A 13,612-nucleotide genomic window follows, 5' to 3' on the forward strand; every position below is an offset into this window, starting at 1 on the left:
TTTTCTGTGGGCCACAGCTTCATCAATTTTGCTTCCGACCCCGGGTTGCTTCATTAAAGATGTTTATTTCGCAAACCTCTACCACCATATAAATATATGATACATCGAACACTATCCTCTATACACATATCACGCATCCATTCAAGTAAAGAATATCTGATACGACTGATTCAGTTAAATAATGACTTAACATTATATATCTGATACGACGAATTCAGTTAAATAATGACTTAACATTATCACAAGAATTTGTGCCATATTTTATTTAACTTTTCCAATATTCTTTTTATCGGTAACAAAATAAACATAACATATCGTAAAGATTAGCTAACACGAATGCAATCTCCCAACCGCTTTGAATACAACAGTATTTATCTCAAACGTAAACTAGCATTTAGATATTTTTGAATGGACGTTTTCATTTTAAACTCATTTGTTTCTTTTAAGCAGGAGCGGAAGAGGAAGAGAGCGGAACGATTCAACTTGATATGAAGCTAGATGTTTTTTAAAGCCGTAGTTAAAAGAACGAAGAATTTCGTCCGACAACAGGAAGCGGAACAAGAAAACAGCATCCACACTTTGGCTCGGAGCAACTATCGTGGAATAATAAATGTATACACTTCTAGGTATATCCACCGGTTTTAATTGATGTTCTTTTTGCCTATAAGAAGAAAGTAAACAATGTTCTAAACAATCAGTGATAATTTATAAAGAATTTTGATGGTTATACACTCACGAAAACAAGGTATTTTTCTGTGTAAACATGTATACTTATATCCAATTTTTTTTCTTCTAATTATTTTCCTCTTATTTTGAGAAATTATGTCAAAAAGGGGGAGACAACGCAAAATCAATTTTATTCCTATTCTGCCTTCGAGACTGATAAACTTTTATATATAAAACTTGAAACGGTTTAGGAGATATTCAGTTGTTTTACATTTAAAAATTACAGTACAAAAATAATAAATAAATAAAAGAAATTAAAATGTTGTTAGTAATATTGCATCTTGATTGACTCGTGCCTTAATTTCCGGCCGTTATAATTAATTTTAGCATTCGAAAATATTTAAGAAAAATTAAATTTCTTTAAAATTCAATAAACAAAGTGTTTTTTTTTTCTTTCATTTATAAAATAATAATAATAATTTTTTTTTTAATTAGTTACTATTTTTACGTCTAGATGGCGACCTACTCTAATTGTGACGTTTGGTATTTTAAACAATATTGTGGTTTTTCTTTTCCACCAATCCACATCGGTTAACGTCCTACGCAGTGTGACGTCACTCGAGGAGGTGGTTGAATCTAAGGCGCTAGATAACCCAGGTATGCTCATCCGCCATGTTGGTCCTTAGAAAGCTGACGACTCTCGTAGAAGTTCAATAGAAGAGACACGAAAATAATCATAAATTCAACTGTATCTTAAGATTTTGCAAGGTCGAAATGATAAACTTTGCCAAAATTTAGTTCAACTAGTTATAAAATACAGCTAAATTTAAAATTTTTGGAATATGACGTCAAAAGGACCAATATGGCTGCACACGTGACGGAAGCGTATGAGCATACCTGGGTAATCTAGCGCCTTAGTTGAATCGAAAGAAGCCGTATGACGTCGTAATAAAATTAGTTACTAATCGACCAATCGCCGTTCGCCATTTTTAAATTATTATTTCGAATGTTCGATATCACTGTTAAAAAGAGTGACGACGCATGAATTAATTTTAATAATTTAAACTAGCCAATCGCCATCTATCTATATATACGTGACGTAAACAATAACGAAAATCGACGTCACAAATAATAATAATAATAATGTTAAACAAATTCACAATCAACAGTCTTTAAATTTAAAAATACAGTAGTTAACTTCGATCATCCAATTAGATCAACACACGTCACATACACGTAATAAATGACGTCACAGCTTAATTCTGTGACGTTGTGAGTTTTAAATTTGAATTTTTAAAAATTTAATAGCTTCAGATGTGAAAATGATTAAGAAAATGTGCCTTAACGTGTAGAGTGTGCATTCTTTTGACGTGATTCCTTTTAGTATTCGTCACATAAGAACATTCTACGTCACTGACTTCTGTATTTAATCCCCCTTCCCCCCACAAAAATATCTGTTTATAAATTCAAACGCTAATTAATTGACACGTAAAATTACTAGTTATCTAGCGTGTGTACGTGCCATAAACACCGTTTTAAACACAGGTAAACACTACTTGGCTATTGTTTCCGTATGTANGAGGAAATGAAGGTATCTGATCAACTTTTTGACTTGAAGATGCTTTCTCAATCAATGAAATATCTGTTCCATTTTAAAATTCATACCTGCTTCTGTCGAGTGATCTTCCTCCTCTTTTACTAGTATAATGTTGCTATTCCTTCACCAGTTAACTCCATCTTTCGTCTCTCAATCTTGTCACAAGCCCTACCCATCTTCATTTTGTGTTTTTATATATTCAACAAGGTCTTTTATATTGTTCTGAGATTTTGTATAATGATTAGTTTTCCTGCCTTTAAACATCAACCCAAGTATATTCTTCTCCATCTTTCTCTGGAAATCACTTGGATTCCAACAAATGATATGAACTGTAAGCTGTGTTTCACTATATAAAATAGGAACCAATGGTGGGTGGGCTCAGTGGGATATTCCTGATTTCTCAGATATTTTGTCTATTAAAAAACATTTATATAATTCTATGTATAGTAAGCTAGAACTTCTGTATATTAAAAACAAACTACTCACCACACCTCAATAATAATCACATACACTGAACCAAATTTACGGTGTGGTACGATAAACGACGAAAAATAACGAAAAACAAACGTTTTCGAACCCCTTCTGGGCTCTTCATCAGGTTCCTACAGTTTTAGCTCGTAAATTCGAATAACGAATGTCATTAAAATAAGTACGATCTTCAGTTCGAATCGTTCTTTCAAAATTATACGACGCGCATGCGTGCCGAGTCTGCCTACTCGGATATAACGGGCGGCTGAATCGTGTTGTGAATCAACTCTTGCCAGGCCATCGACAAAAGCATCTCCTCTTTAAAATTTATGCACGTAGTATCGATAGAGGCTTTAAAGATGTGCATCGCCTCTAACCATTTGAGATGATCATTGGGAGGCGCGCCGAGGAANAAAGTCTACCGAAATTTTGTTCGGATTGAAGAGACATTTACCTATATAATACATAATACAGCTACCATTTGAAATTCAACAATAAACTCATTATCCTCATTCCATACATGATCACTGATTGAATTTTAAGCATTGGAAAGTTGCATGCAAAGAGAGAAGTAATTAGTTTGGTGAAGTATTGAGAAACCTTAAGAAGTTCTTGAGACATATTTGCAGAATGAGACCAGAAAGAATCTTCGTTTTTGCACTGTAGTAATGCAAGATTGCTCTGCAGTGAGGAAACTAGACACTTAAGAATATAAATCATTCTGCACTCTCCTTACAGTCCAAATATGACTCCATCTGGCTTACATTGTCACAAAATTAAACATAGTATTATAAACAGAGTTCCTATGCACCTGGAAAGTCAAGGAATTTGCTACCTTGGCTGTCTTGTTGATTTTTTGCTGACAGTATGCTTGACTAATTGTTGCAGTCAGCAAGAAGGAATGTGATGTGCTGGTCAGGGAATTTGTACAAAGTTGGTCAAGAGAAGTCGGGGAATTTAAAACAAAAATTTGAGTAGGAACCCTGTATAAAAAGTCAATAGTTTTTGACGTTTTGATGGATGTGGAAGTTCAAACTGCTGTACATGAATAAATTAAGGAAAAATTCACTGTAAATGAAGGTTATGTTAAAAAATTAATATGTATGAAGAAAAATAAGTTTTTACTGCGTAAACCTGGTCACATTATTCTATCTCTAACCAAACTAATTTTTAAAAAATGGAGAATGAACATGAAAGGGTTGATCAATAAAGCATAAACTATTTTGTAACACGTATATAGCAGCAGTTAAAGAAGAAATTGTATATATATAAGTATTTTTATTCATTTAAAATAAAAATTCTCTAGTATGTAAGTTTATTAACTAAAAAAAGAATTGTTTCAGGTTTGGATCGGATGTCAAAAGTGATAAAACAGTCAAATCCTTGTCGGGAAGTATTGGTGCAGCCGTAAGTAATGCAAATAATTTAAAATTTTCAGTAATTTTTAATTAAATATAAGTGTTTTGCCAAAAACTTTAAACATTTTATGATGTTTTTCAACTGTCAGTTCGTGAACCTGTGCTGGTATGTGAAAAAATTTCACCAGTTTACAGAAAAATATTAGATCGTACTGACACTAGTGTAGTTGATTATGGGTGTTATTTAAATAGTAATGTAGAGTTACTGTACGTAACTTGTTGCATACAGTAACTCTAGATAAGCTTATAGTAAGTTAAAAATAAGTAGTAAATTTATAAAATTATCCATAACTTTACAAGTCTATGATGAGAAAATGGAGTGTAATATAAAAAAGGTTCTCAACCTTTTTTTTATATTACAGTTTATTTAAAATATGTAGAATTACTCAGTTTTTAATTTATGATTGATTATAATGTTGTTTCAATGAAGCTATGTTTATTTGTAGCCCATCGATTTAGATTGTTTAAAGAAAAGAGCCGAGAGGTTTGGACAAAATGTCTCTACTATCATGAAAGAGGTACCTTTTTTTTTCTAAGATAAAAATTGATGCTAAAAGAACATAATAATCTTTTTTGTAAGAAACTTATCTTGAAAATACATAACTTTTCTTTAAAATTTCGAGAAAAGGCACATGCGTTGTTAAGCTTCAAACAGGGTAACAAAGTAGTGACTCCCTCCACACACACACACACATTCATACATACAGAAAAAACTCCCAAATGTTTTTGCATTTTTTGATGTTTCAAGGTCCCGAGTCCAAAAATATAAAAATCTTGGGGAGTTAGTTTTTTGACTGATTATCATACTTTTCCTCTGTTATATATAGTGTCCAGGAAAGTAAAAATTGAGCAAAATCAATACTCTAACATTTCAATATTTTTTATTCCATTCTGTGGAAACTTTATTGTATAGCCTTTTAATTGTACTCATCATTGGTTTGCACAGATGGTGAAAGTTGGAGGTTGAAATGTTTAGGATGGACTGACTCCTGAAAATTCCCATGGTTTTTTCCCCTATCCCAGAGCCTATCCTGGGTCCCCAGAGCAGGTTAACGCCTACTACTATGGGGTTTTTGGTCCTTAATTTTGAAACCATTCAGCAAAATTAACTACACAAGATTTGTGAGCAATTTATATACAAAACAAATCACTTGTAATGATGTAACTATAATAACGGCAACATTGCTACATTAAGTTAAATTCTGTATTTTTGAAATCATAACATTTTGTGCTTTTTATCTATTAGGAAACTCTACAGTTGTAAGATATAAACATCAAATTCTATTTTAATTCTTAATATTTAGTAGTATTTCAAAAACACATTAATAAATTCTTGCTTTCAATTCACAGATGTGATATTTTATATGCATATATTTGAACTACTTTATAGGGTTCTATTTATATCATTTGCTGAAAAATTCACGTACAAAGTTGGATACAAATTTATCCTTTACTTCAACAGGTTGTGATGTGTTTCTGCATTAAAAATTTTTAATAGACCAGGACAAATAATATTTTTATTTTAACTTGTAAAAATTCAATACAAAAGTAAACATGCTTAGATTTTGCATGATGTCTAATAAGCTGTGATCAGCATAACTTATATATATATATTTCTAATTTGGCAAGACTTGAAGGCAAGTGTGATGTTTTCCGTACATTATGATCAGTGTATTTGTGAGTTCAGTGTTTACTGATTTATATTTTTGAGTTATGATCTCAAAATTCATCATAATAAAAAGTTGGGTGCTGTTTGCTGCATTCATTCTGAGTGATGGCAAGGTGTTGAGCATATTTGGTTTTACAGCGAGTGTCATCCAGATAGGAGAACTTGTGTATTATGTGTATCTGGTGATTACCCAATGTATGCTTGTTCTTGTATATAAAATTTTGATACAACACTTTTAGAAATGAATCTAAAACATTATTTATTATTGTAAAACAAAATTAAAACTTTTTAAACACATTTAAGCAATTGCTATTAATTGTATACGGTTGCAAAGTGTTTGGGCGTATTTAGAAAACATTGATGCTAGTTAGCTAAGTGTACAGATATTTGTGTTGTACAAACAAAAGTTTTAATTTAACAAAACTGAAAAAGAAATTCAAGTAATATCTTCATTAAAAATGGCAACAAAATGATTGTAAATATGAATAAAGTCAAATATTTGTTAGTTGTAGAAAATTTATAATATATTCGAGATATCAAGCATGAATGGTTAAGTCAGGTTCAGAATGTATGTTAATTGTAGCTTTTGTATTGTTTTTGCTTTGTTTTGAATTTACATTTGCTTGTATATGGCTGTAGTCAAGTTTATTTATACACTTCAACTAATTTGAAAGTTCTGCTATTTCATCAAATACAAGACAGGTGGATTTTTTCCACTTCACATTCAAAAATAAATGACCGACTGGTGCCAAGCTATTTTCAGCACTCCTCTTTTTTGTCTTTTATTTTGCCTTCCTATTTATAATTACCAGCTTATTACTGGGTCCTGTTCCTTTTTCACCTCTCTAGGGATCTTTATTTTGAGGAAAGTCATACTGGACCTTGGCTCTCCCTAATAGAAGGGTAATTAATGCTCCTCATCCTCATGTTATTTTAGTAATGAACTATTTCATTAGCTTCAACTTGTGAATCATCATGACAAGTTATTTAATCAAATGAAATTAATGCACATTTGTATTTGATGTCACTAAATAGAGTTATTAACTATAATTTAATGGATAATTCTGCACATTTCGTAGTAAAGCCACTTTGTTAAGACAGCCACTATAGTGCTAGTGCAGTGAGGTTCACAAGTACTGAAGACGGATTAAGATGGCTGCCACCATAAATTGTACACATATTACGTACTGTACCTCAAATGAAGATCATAACATAAAAATCTATTTTAAACTGGTTATCAGAAAAATTAGAAATACAGTTTCCTACATAATCTATTTCGACAGTCAAATGTCTTCAGATTTATTAGTAATGGCATATGTACACTTTGCATTGTTGTTGTTTACCATACAGGTAATTGCATTTTTATGCAATACTAGCTGTTACCTGTGGCTTCACCCATGTGGAATTTGCAATTTGATAGAAATAACCCTCCCTCAATACTTCACTAAGATTCTCAGTCATTAGTTGTTACTATAACTACAACTATTGTTGTTACTATTAGTTGTTACTATAACTACAAAAAATCGCATCTAGAATAGTACAGTGGAAGCTGTTCTTCAGGTTAAGCCTTAACCTCTCCCTCTTCTCCCTGTTAGGGAATTTCAAAAAATCCCTTCTTAGTGGATTCAAAAAATCCACTAAGAAGAGATTTTTGTGACGTATCCTAACTGTGTATCAAATTTTACCTCTTTAGGTTCAGCAGTTTGCTCTGGGCAATGATGATTCACCCAGTCAGTCAGTCAAGACATGTAATTTTATATATTTACATTAAATATTTTTTGATTGCTTGATTGCCACTGATATTTTATAATCTTGATGACAGTTCCGTGTTGTTTATGACAAACATTTTTATTTGTACGAAACAACATATACAAAATGCCAAACAACAATGCTGAGTAGCTGAGGTGTTGAAGTGTTTCTATAACAGCAGAAATTGCTTAAAGTGCCCTCCAGCTAATTAAGTAAAGCAACTTTATTAGGAAACATGCCCAATTATTTTTGGCAATTGCAATTAAATCTTCAGATACTGCTTGTTTTCAGATTTTATTGATTAATGTGTGTAACTTTTAGACATTCAGCAATGTTTTAACATAACTACTTATTTAAATACTTTCATTATAATATATATATTTAACAATTATTAACTATAGTTACTTTAGTTGTTAATTTTTTTCTCTTAGATGTGATAACATTCTGTGTTAAATATATTTTTCTGTAGAATATTCAATGTGTTTTTAATTGTTCTTTAATATAAATTAAACTTTGATCCTAAAATTGGTTTATTTTCTATTTTAAGATTGAAGAAAAAACCCGAATCTTGAAGAGAAAAGAACGATTTGGTGTGCCTGTAATATCTACAGAGAGTAATGAGGAAGTAAGTTGTCTTATAATAATAATTTTATGGTTTTCAAGAAGATAAATCTCTCAGTAAAATGATTTCAGAAATTAAAAGAAATTATCAAAAGTTATAGAGAATTAATAAAATTATGAATTATCGGAGTGAGATCTTTAAAATTCGAACATTTTTTTCAAGCCTTGCTGGTTCATCTTTAGGATACACAGTCTCCAAAATTGAAGAAAATGCAACAAACATTAGCTTTTACATATTCTGAAACACATTTTGAATGGTTTGGAATATGTACTAATAATTGTAATGTTTGTTAGATTTTTTTCAACAGTTTGTACCCTTTGAAGATGACTCAATAAGGTTCAAAATAACTTGGATTTTAATATGAAGAAATTATTAATTTTTTTGTATAATAATCAGTTTTTCTTGAAGTTTGTAAAATTGCAAAGTATGTAATATCAAGACTAATCATTTATAAAAGATATTCTATTACTTAAATTTTAAGACGATTGAAATATTGCAACGCAATTACTGTTGAAACTCAATGTAATGAATTAAAAGAAGGAAGCAATGGCCCAATAATGACAAATGTTTATTGTATGCAAAGTATTATGCCCAACTACAAAATAAACTTTATATAAGATATAATAAAATACATGTGATATGTATCTTAATGATATGTGAAATATACATGAAAACTATTATATGTTTCCAAATTTTTAATAAAGAAATAACTTTCTTTAGTAGACAATGCATACAACATGTGTCTTTTATACAATTTGTCCTTTCTCACGCAGATGAAGGATAAGGCAATTCCATGGCGGAGTCGACCTTTTATTGGAGGCAGACGAGAAGCCTCAAATAAAAGGTTGACTCTGCCATGGAATTGTCTTATCATTCATCTGCGTTAGAAAGGACACATCTTGTATGTATTGTCTACTAAAGAAAGTTATTTCTTTTGATACTGATGAAACCGTGTTGTAGTTTACCTTGCTTTTTTACAGACACACTACGGTGACATTATTCAACACTTGGCAGATTATTCACCACTTTATTCAGTTGGAAAAATATGGAACGTTTCACGATTTTGCGTGTCATCCTTGCGCACAGATCGGAAGGATGACACACAAAATAGTAAAGCGTTCCATATTTTTCCAACTGAATAAAGTGGTGAATAATCTGCCAAGTGTTGAATAATGTCACCGTAGTGTGTCTGTAAAAAAGCAAAGAAAAGTTATTTCTTTATTAAAAATATTATATTATATCACAGGTCATCATCAGGTTTTTTTTTTAAATACCTGATGATGAATAAATATTACTTCTTGGAAGCATAAGGTGTTTGAGTCAAAGAAAATTTTATTTAGAGGAGGATGTTTTTAGGGACCGTTCATTAGTCTAAGGAGCTACTAAAGAAAGATCTAGATCATCTTAATACTCATTTGTGCTGACAACAGTAATAATATGGATGATCCTTTAAAAATAAAATCCATATTTTTATAAGATTGTCATTTTTAGGTTTTAAAATTGAAATTTGTTTAAGTAGGGGAATATTTTTGATAAAGAATTTTAAAGAAAATCTTTCATGTATTTCTTTGTGTGTTTGCAATTCTTTTACTGTATTTTAATATACAGTAAATAGTATAATCAAGTGTTGGTTGATCTATAAATATTATTAAATCACACACTCTGAAATCAGCTAAACAAATAATGTCCAAAATTCTTAATACAGTAATATCTCGACTTACACGATTTTCAAATCTCGTTGATTCGTCTTTTGTTTGAGTGCCACGCAACTCTTGATTACTCACTCCCCCCACACTATTGTCAGCTTACATGTTCGGATGTGTCGCACAGAATCGACACATAGCTACAATTTATTCCGTGTTATTTATTTCTGATTCACAATTCGTAAGCAAGCTAAACATTACAGGCCAAACAAACTCACCACCCAGGTAATTCTAGGCCATGGGAACTTCCCAGCCTACTTGCATAGATTCAACCTAAGGGAAGATAATAAGTGTGACTGTAACAACATTGACATTGGCGACGCCGTACACTTTGCCTTCAATTGTACTAAATACGATAATCAACGTTCTGAACTTTTACATAACTATCTTCTAAAGAACCCAAGTTGGCCACCAACTGCAGAGAACATCTTTAAGGATAAAAAGCTTTGGAAAACTTTTGAAGACTATATTCACAAGACCGATGCACTAAAAGAAAAATTTAATAGAAAGGACGACGAACAGAACTTAGAAGAAGAAAACAACACGGATGACTATACATCAGATGATGAATCTTTCTAATTGGGGAACGCCACGGCCCCCCTTTACCACGTTGCTCCACTCTCGGTTCCATTGTTGTAAACAACTCTATGTTTTGATGTTACCAGGAGCAACCATCTTGGACTCTATTTTTATGTCAAAGCGACCGGAAGTCTGCAATGTATATATTGTAAATAGTTTTTTACATTTTGATTTTTCTGTACTTACCTTTTATACTCATTTGTACTCAATTTTATTTTTTATTTTATGCTTGTCCTTTTATCCCAATTATTGCCGATGCAGGCGCTCTCTGGTCCCACACCTTCCCTTCAAGCTATCCTTTTATACTTTATTTCATACTTCACACCCCATGCTTTCCCTTCTTTCCATTTCCAACAGGGCATAAGTCTGTGGCAAACAGACAGCCCTCTTAACTCTTTATTAGAATGTAGAATGTTTGTTATATCTACGGAGACTTGAGTGTGTGTGGTGATTTCTTGTAACCATGAACGAATCAAAAGACGAGATAAGATTAACGAGAACATTTATTTGCTTACATACATCTGACTTGGATTTTACACAAATTGCGAAATTATACCCCGACTTATGAGAACTCGACTTAAGTGGTTATCGCTCAGTCCCGCCTATCACGAAAGTTTGTGATATTACTGTATAATAGGATGTTAATGTTTGGCATGCCATAAGTTTAAGTGTTGGTAGAGGTTGACAACAGAGTATTTTTATGAAATTAGGGTTGAAAACAAAAATTTGGATGCCTCACCTCCTTGTTTCTACTTCCTAGGATCCCTAAAGAGCATGGTGTACAAAACATCAATCAAAGCAAAGAAAGAACTGTCCATCTGTATCATTTCCATTTTTGACACCATCAGAATAAAAAGCACTCTTCCAGAGAGTACGACGAAAAGTGGCCCATCATATTCTGCATAATGCAATTGGCAGTTGCCACTTTGAACTTTTATTGTAAATACACAGGAAAATATCAACAAAGTTTCATTTACTATTCTGTATAGAATGTACTGTACCTAGTATTTATTATCTCAAAACATACACGACGAGACAGAGAAGGTAAATATGGAAACACGGTAACGGCACAGCATATTCAAATTTTCTGTGGGCCACAGCTTCATCAATTTTGCTTCCGACCCCGGGTTGCTTCATTAAAGATGTTTATTTCGCAAACCTCTACCACCATATAAATATATGATACATCGAACACTATCCTCTATACACATATCACGCATCCATTCAAGTAAAGAAAGTGCTGCATATATCTGATACGATGAATTCAGTTAAATAATGACTTAACATTATCACAAGAATTTGTGCCATATTTTATTTAACTTTTCCAATATTCTTTTTATCGGTAACAAAATAAACATAACATATCGTAAAGATTAGCTAACACGAATGCAATCTCCCAACCGCTTTGAATACAACAGTATTTATCTCAAACGTAAACTAGCATTTAGATATTTTTGAATGGACGTTTTCATTTTAAACTCATTTGTTTCTTTTAAGCAGGAGCGGAAGAGGAAGAGAGCGGAACGATTCAACTTGATATGAAGCTAGATGTTTTTTAAAGCCGTAGTTAAAAGAACGAAGAATTTCGTCCGACAACAGGAAGCGGAACAAGAAAACAGCATCCACACTTTGGCTCGGAGCAACTATCGTGGAATAATAAATGTATACACTTCTAGGTATATCCACCGGTTTTAATTGATGTTCTTTTTGCCTATAAGAAGAAAGTAAACAATGTTCTAAACAATCAGTGATAATTTATAAAGAATTTTGATGGTTATACACTCACGAAAACAAGGTATTTTTCTGTGTAAACATGTATACTTATATCCAATTTTTTTTCTTCTAATTATTTTCCTCTTATTTTGAGAAATTATGTCAAAAAGGGGGAGACAACGCAAAATCAATTTTATTCCTATTCTGCCTTCGAGACTGATAAACTTTTATATATAAAACTTGAAACGGTTTAGGAGATATTCAGTTGTTTTACATTTAAAAATTACAGTACAAAAATAATAAATAAATAAAAGAAATTAAAATGTTGTTAGTAATATTGCATCTTGATTGACTCGTGCCTTAATTTCCGGCCGTTATAATTAATTTTAGCATTCGAAAATATTTAAGAAAAATTAAATTTCTTTAAAATTCAATAAACAAAGTGTTTTTTTTTTCTTTCATTTATAAAATAATAATAATAATTTTTTTTTTAATTAGTTACTATTTTTACGTCTAGATGGCGACCTACTCTAATTGTGACGTTTGGTATTTTAAACAATATTGTGGTTTTTCTTTTCCACCAATCCACATCGGTTAACGTCCTACGCAGTGTGACGTCACTCGAGGAGGTGGTTGAATCGAAAGAAGCCGTATGACGTCGTAATAAAATTAGTTACTAATCGACCAATCGCCGTTCGCCATTTTTAAATTATTATTTCGAATGTTCGATATCACTGTTAAAAAGAGTGACGACGCATGAATTAATTTTAATAATTTAAACTAGCCAATCGCCATCTATCTATATATACGTGACGTAAACAATAACGAAAATCGACGTCACAAATAATAATAATAATAATGTTAAACAAATTCACAATCAACAGTCTTTAAATTTAAAAATAGTTAACTTCGATCATCCAATTAGATCAACACACGTCACATACACGTAATAAATGACGTCACAGCTTAATTCTGTGACGTTGTGAGTTTTAAATTTGAATTTTTAAAAATTTAATAGCTTCAGATGTGAAAATGATTAAGAAAATGTGCCTTAACGTGTAGAGTGTGCATTCTTTTGACGTGATTCCTTTTAGTATTCGTCACATAAGAACATTCTACGTCACTGACTTCTGTATTTAATCCCCCTTCCCCCCACAAAAATATCTGTTTATAAATTCAAACGCTAATTAATTGACACGTAAAATTACTAGTTATCTAGCGTGTGTACGTGCCATAAACACCGTTTTAAACACAGGTAAACACTACTTGGCTATTGTTTCCGTATGTATATAAATCACTTTGGGTGGGGCCTATACATAAACACCGGTTTTTACTTTCTCGGCTGTTGGGGAAAGTGTGGCGATCGGTCAAAGAATGACCCCTCAGACTTTTACATTTTTGGAATCGGGACCTTCTCTCTGTGTGGAT

The 13,612-nt window shown here is 31.8% G+C and overlaps 1 long non-coding RNA gene across 1 annotated transcript; it reads left to right on the top strand.

Annotated features, from left to right (window-relative positions):
• The first annotated feature begins 3,208 nt into the window (after positions 1-3,208).
• On the top strand, positions 3,209-12,125 carry LOC111620228. The gene is made up of 4 exons (XR_002755886.1): positions 3,209-4,138; positions 4,596-4,667; positions 8,115-8,192; positions 11,972-12,125. It is a non-coding gene; the product is annotated as an uncharacterized LOC111620228 (long non-coding RNA).
• The last annotated feature ends 1,487 nt before the right edge of the window (positions 12,126-13,612 follow it).

The sequence above is a fragment of the Centruroides sculpturatus genome, unplaced genomic scaffold (assembly GCF_000671375.1).
Source record: "Centruroides sculpturatus isolate CEXI.00-Female unplaced genomic scaffold, Cexi_2.0 scaffold231, whole genome shotgun sequence".
Classification (NCBI taxonomy): Eukaryota; Metazoa; Arthropoda; class Arachnida; order Scorpiones; family Buthidae; genus Centruroides; species Centruroides sculpturatus.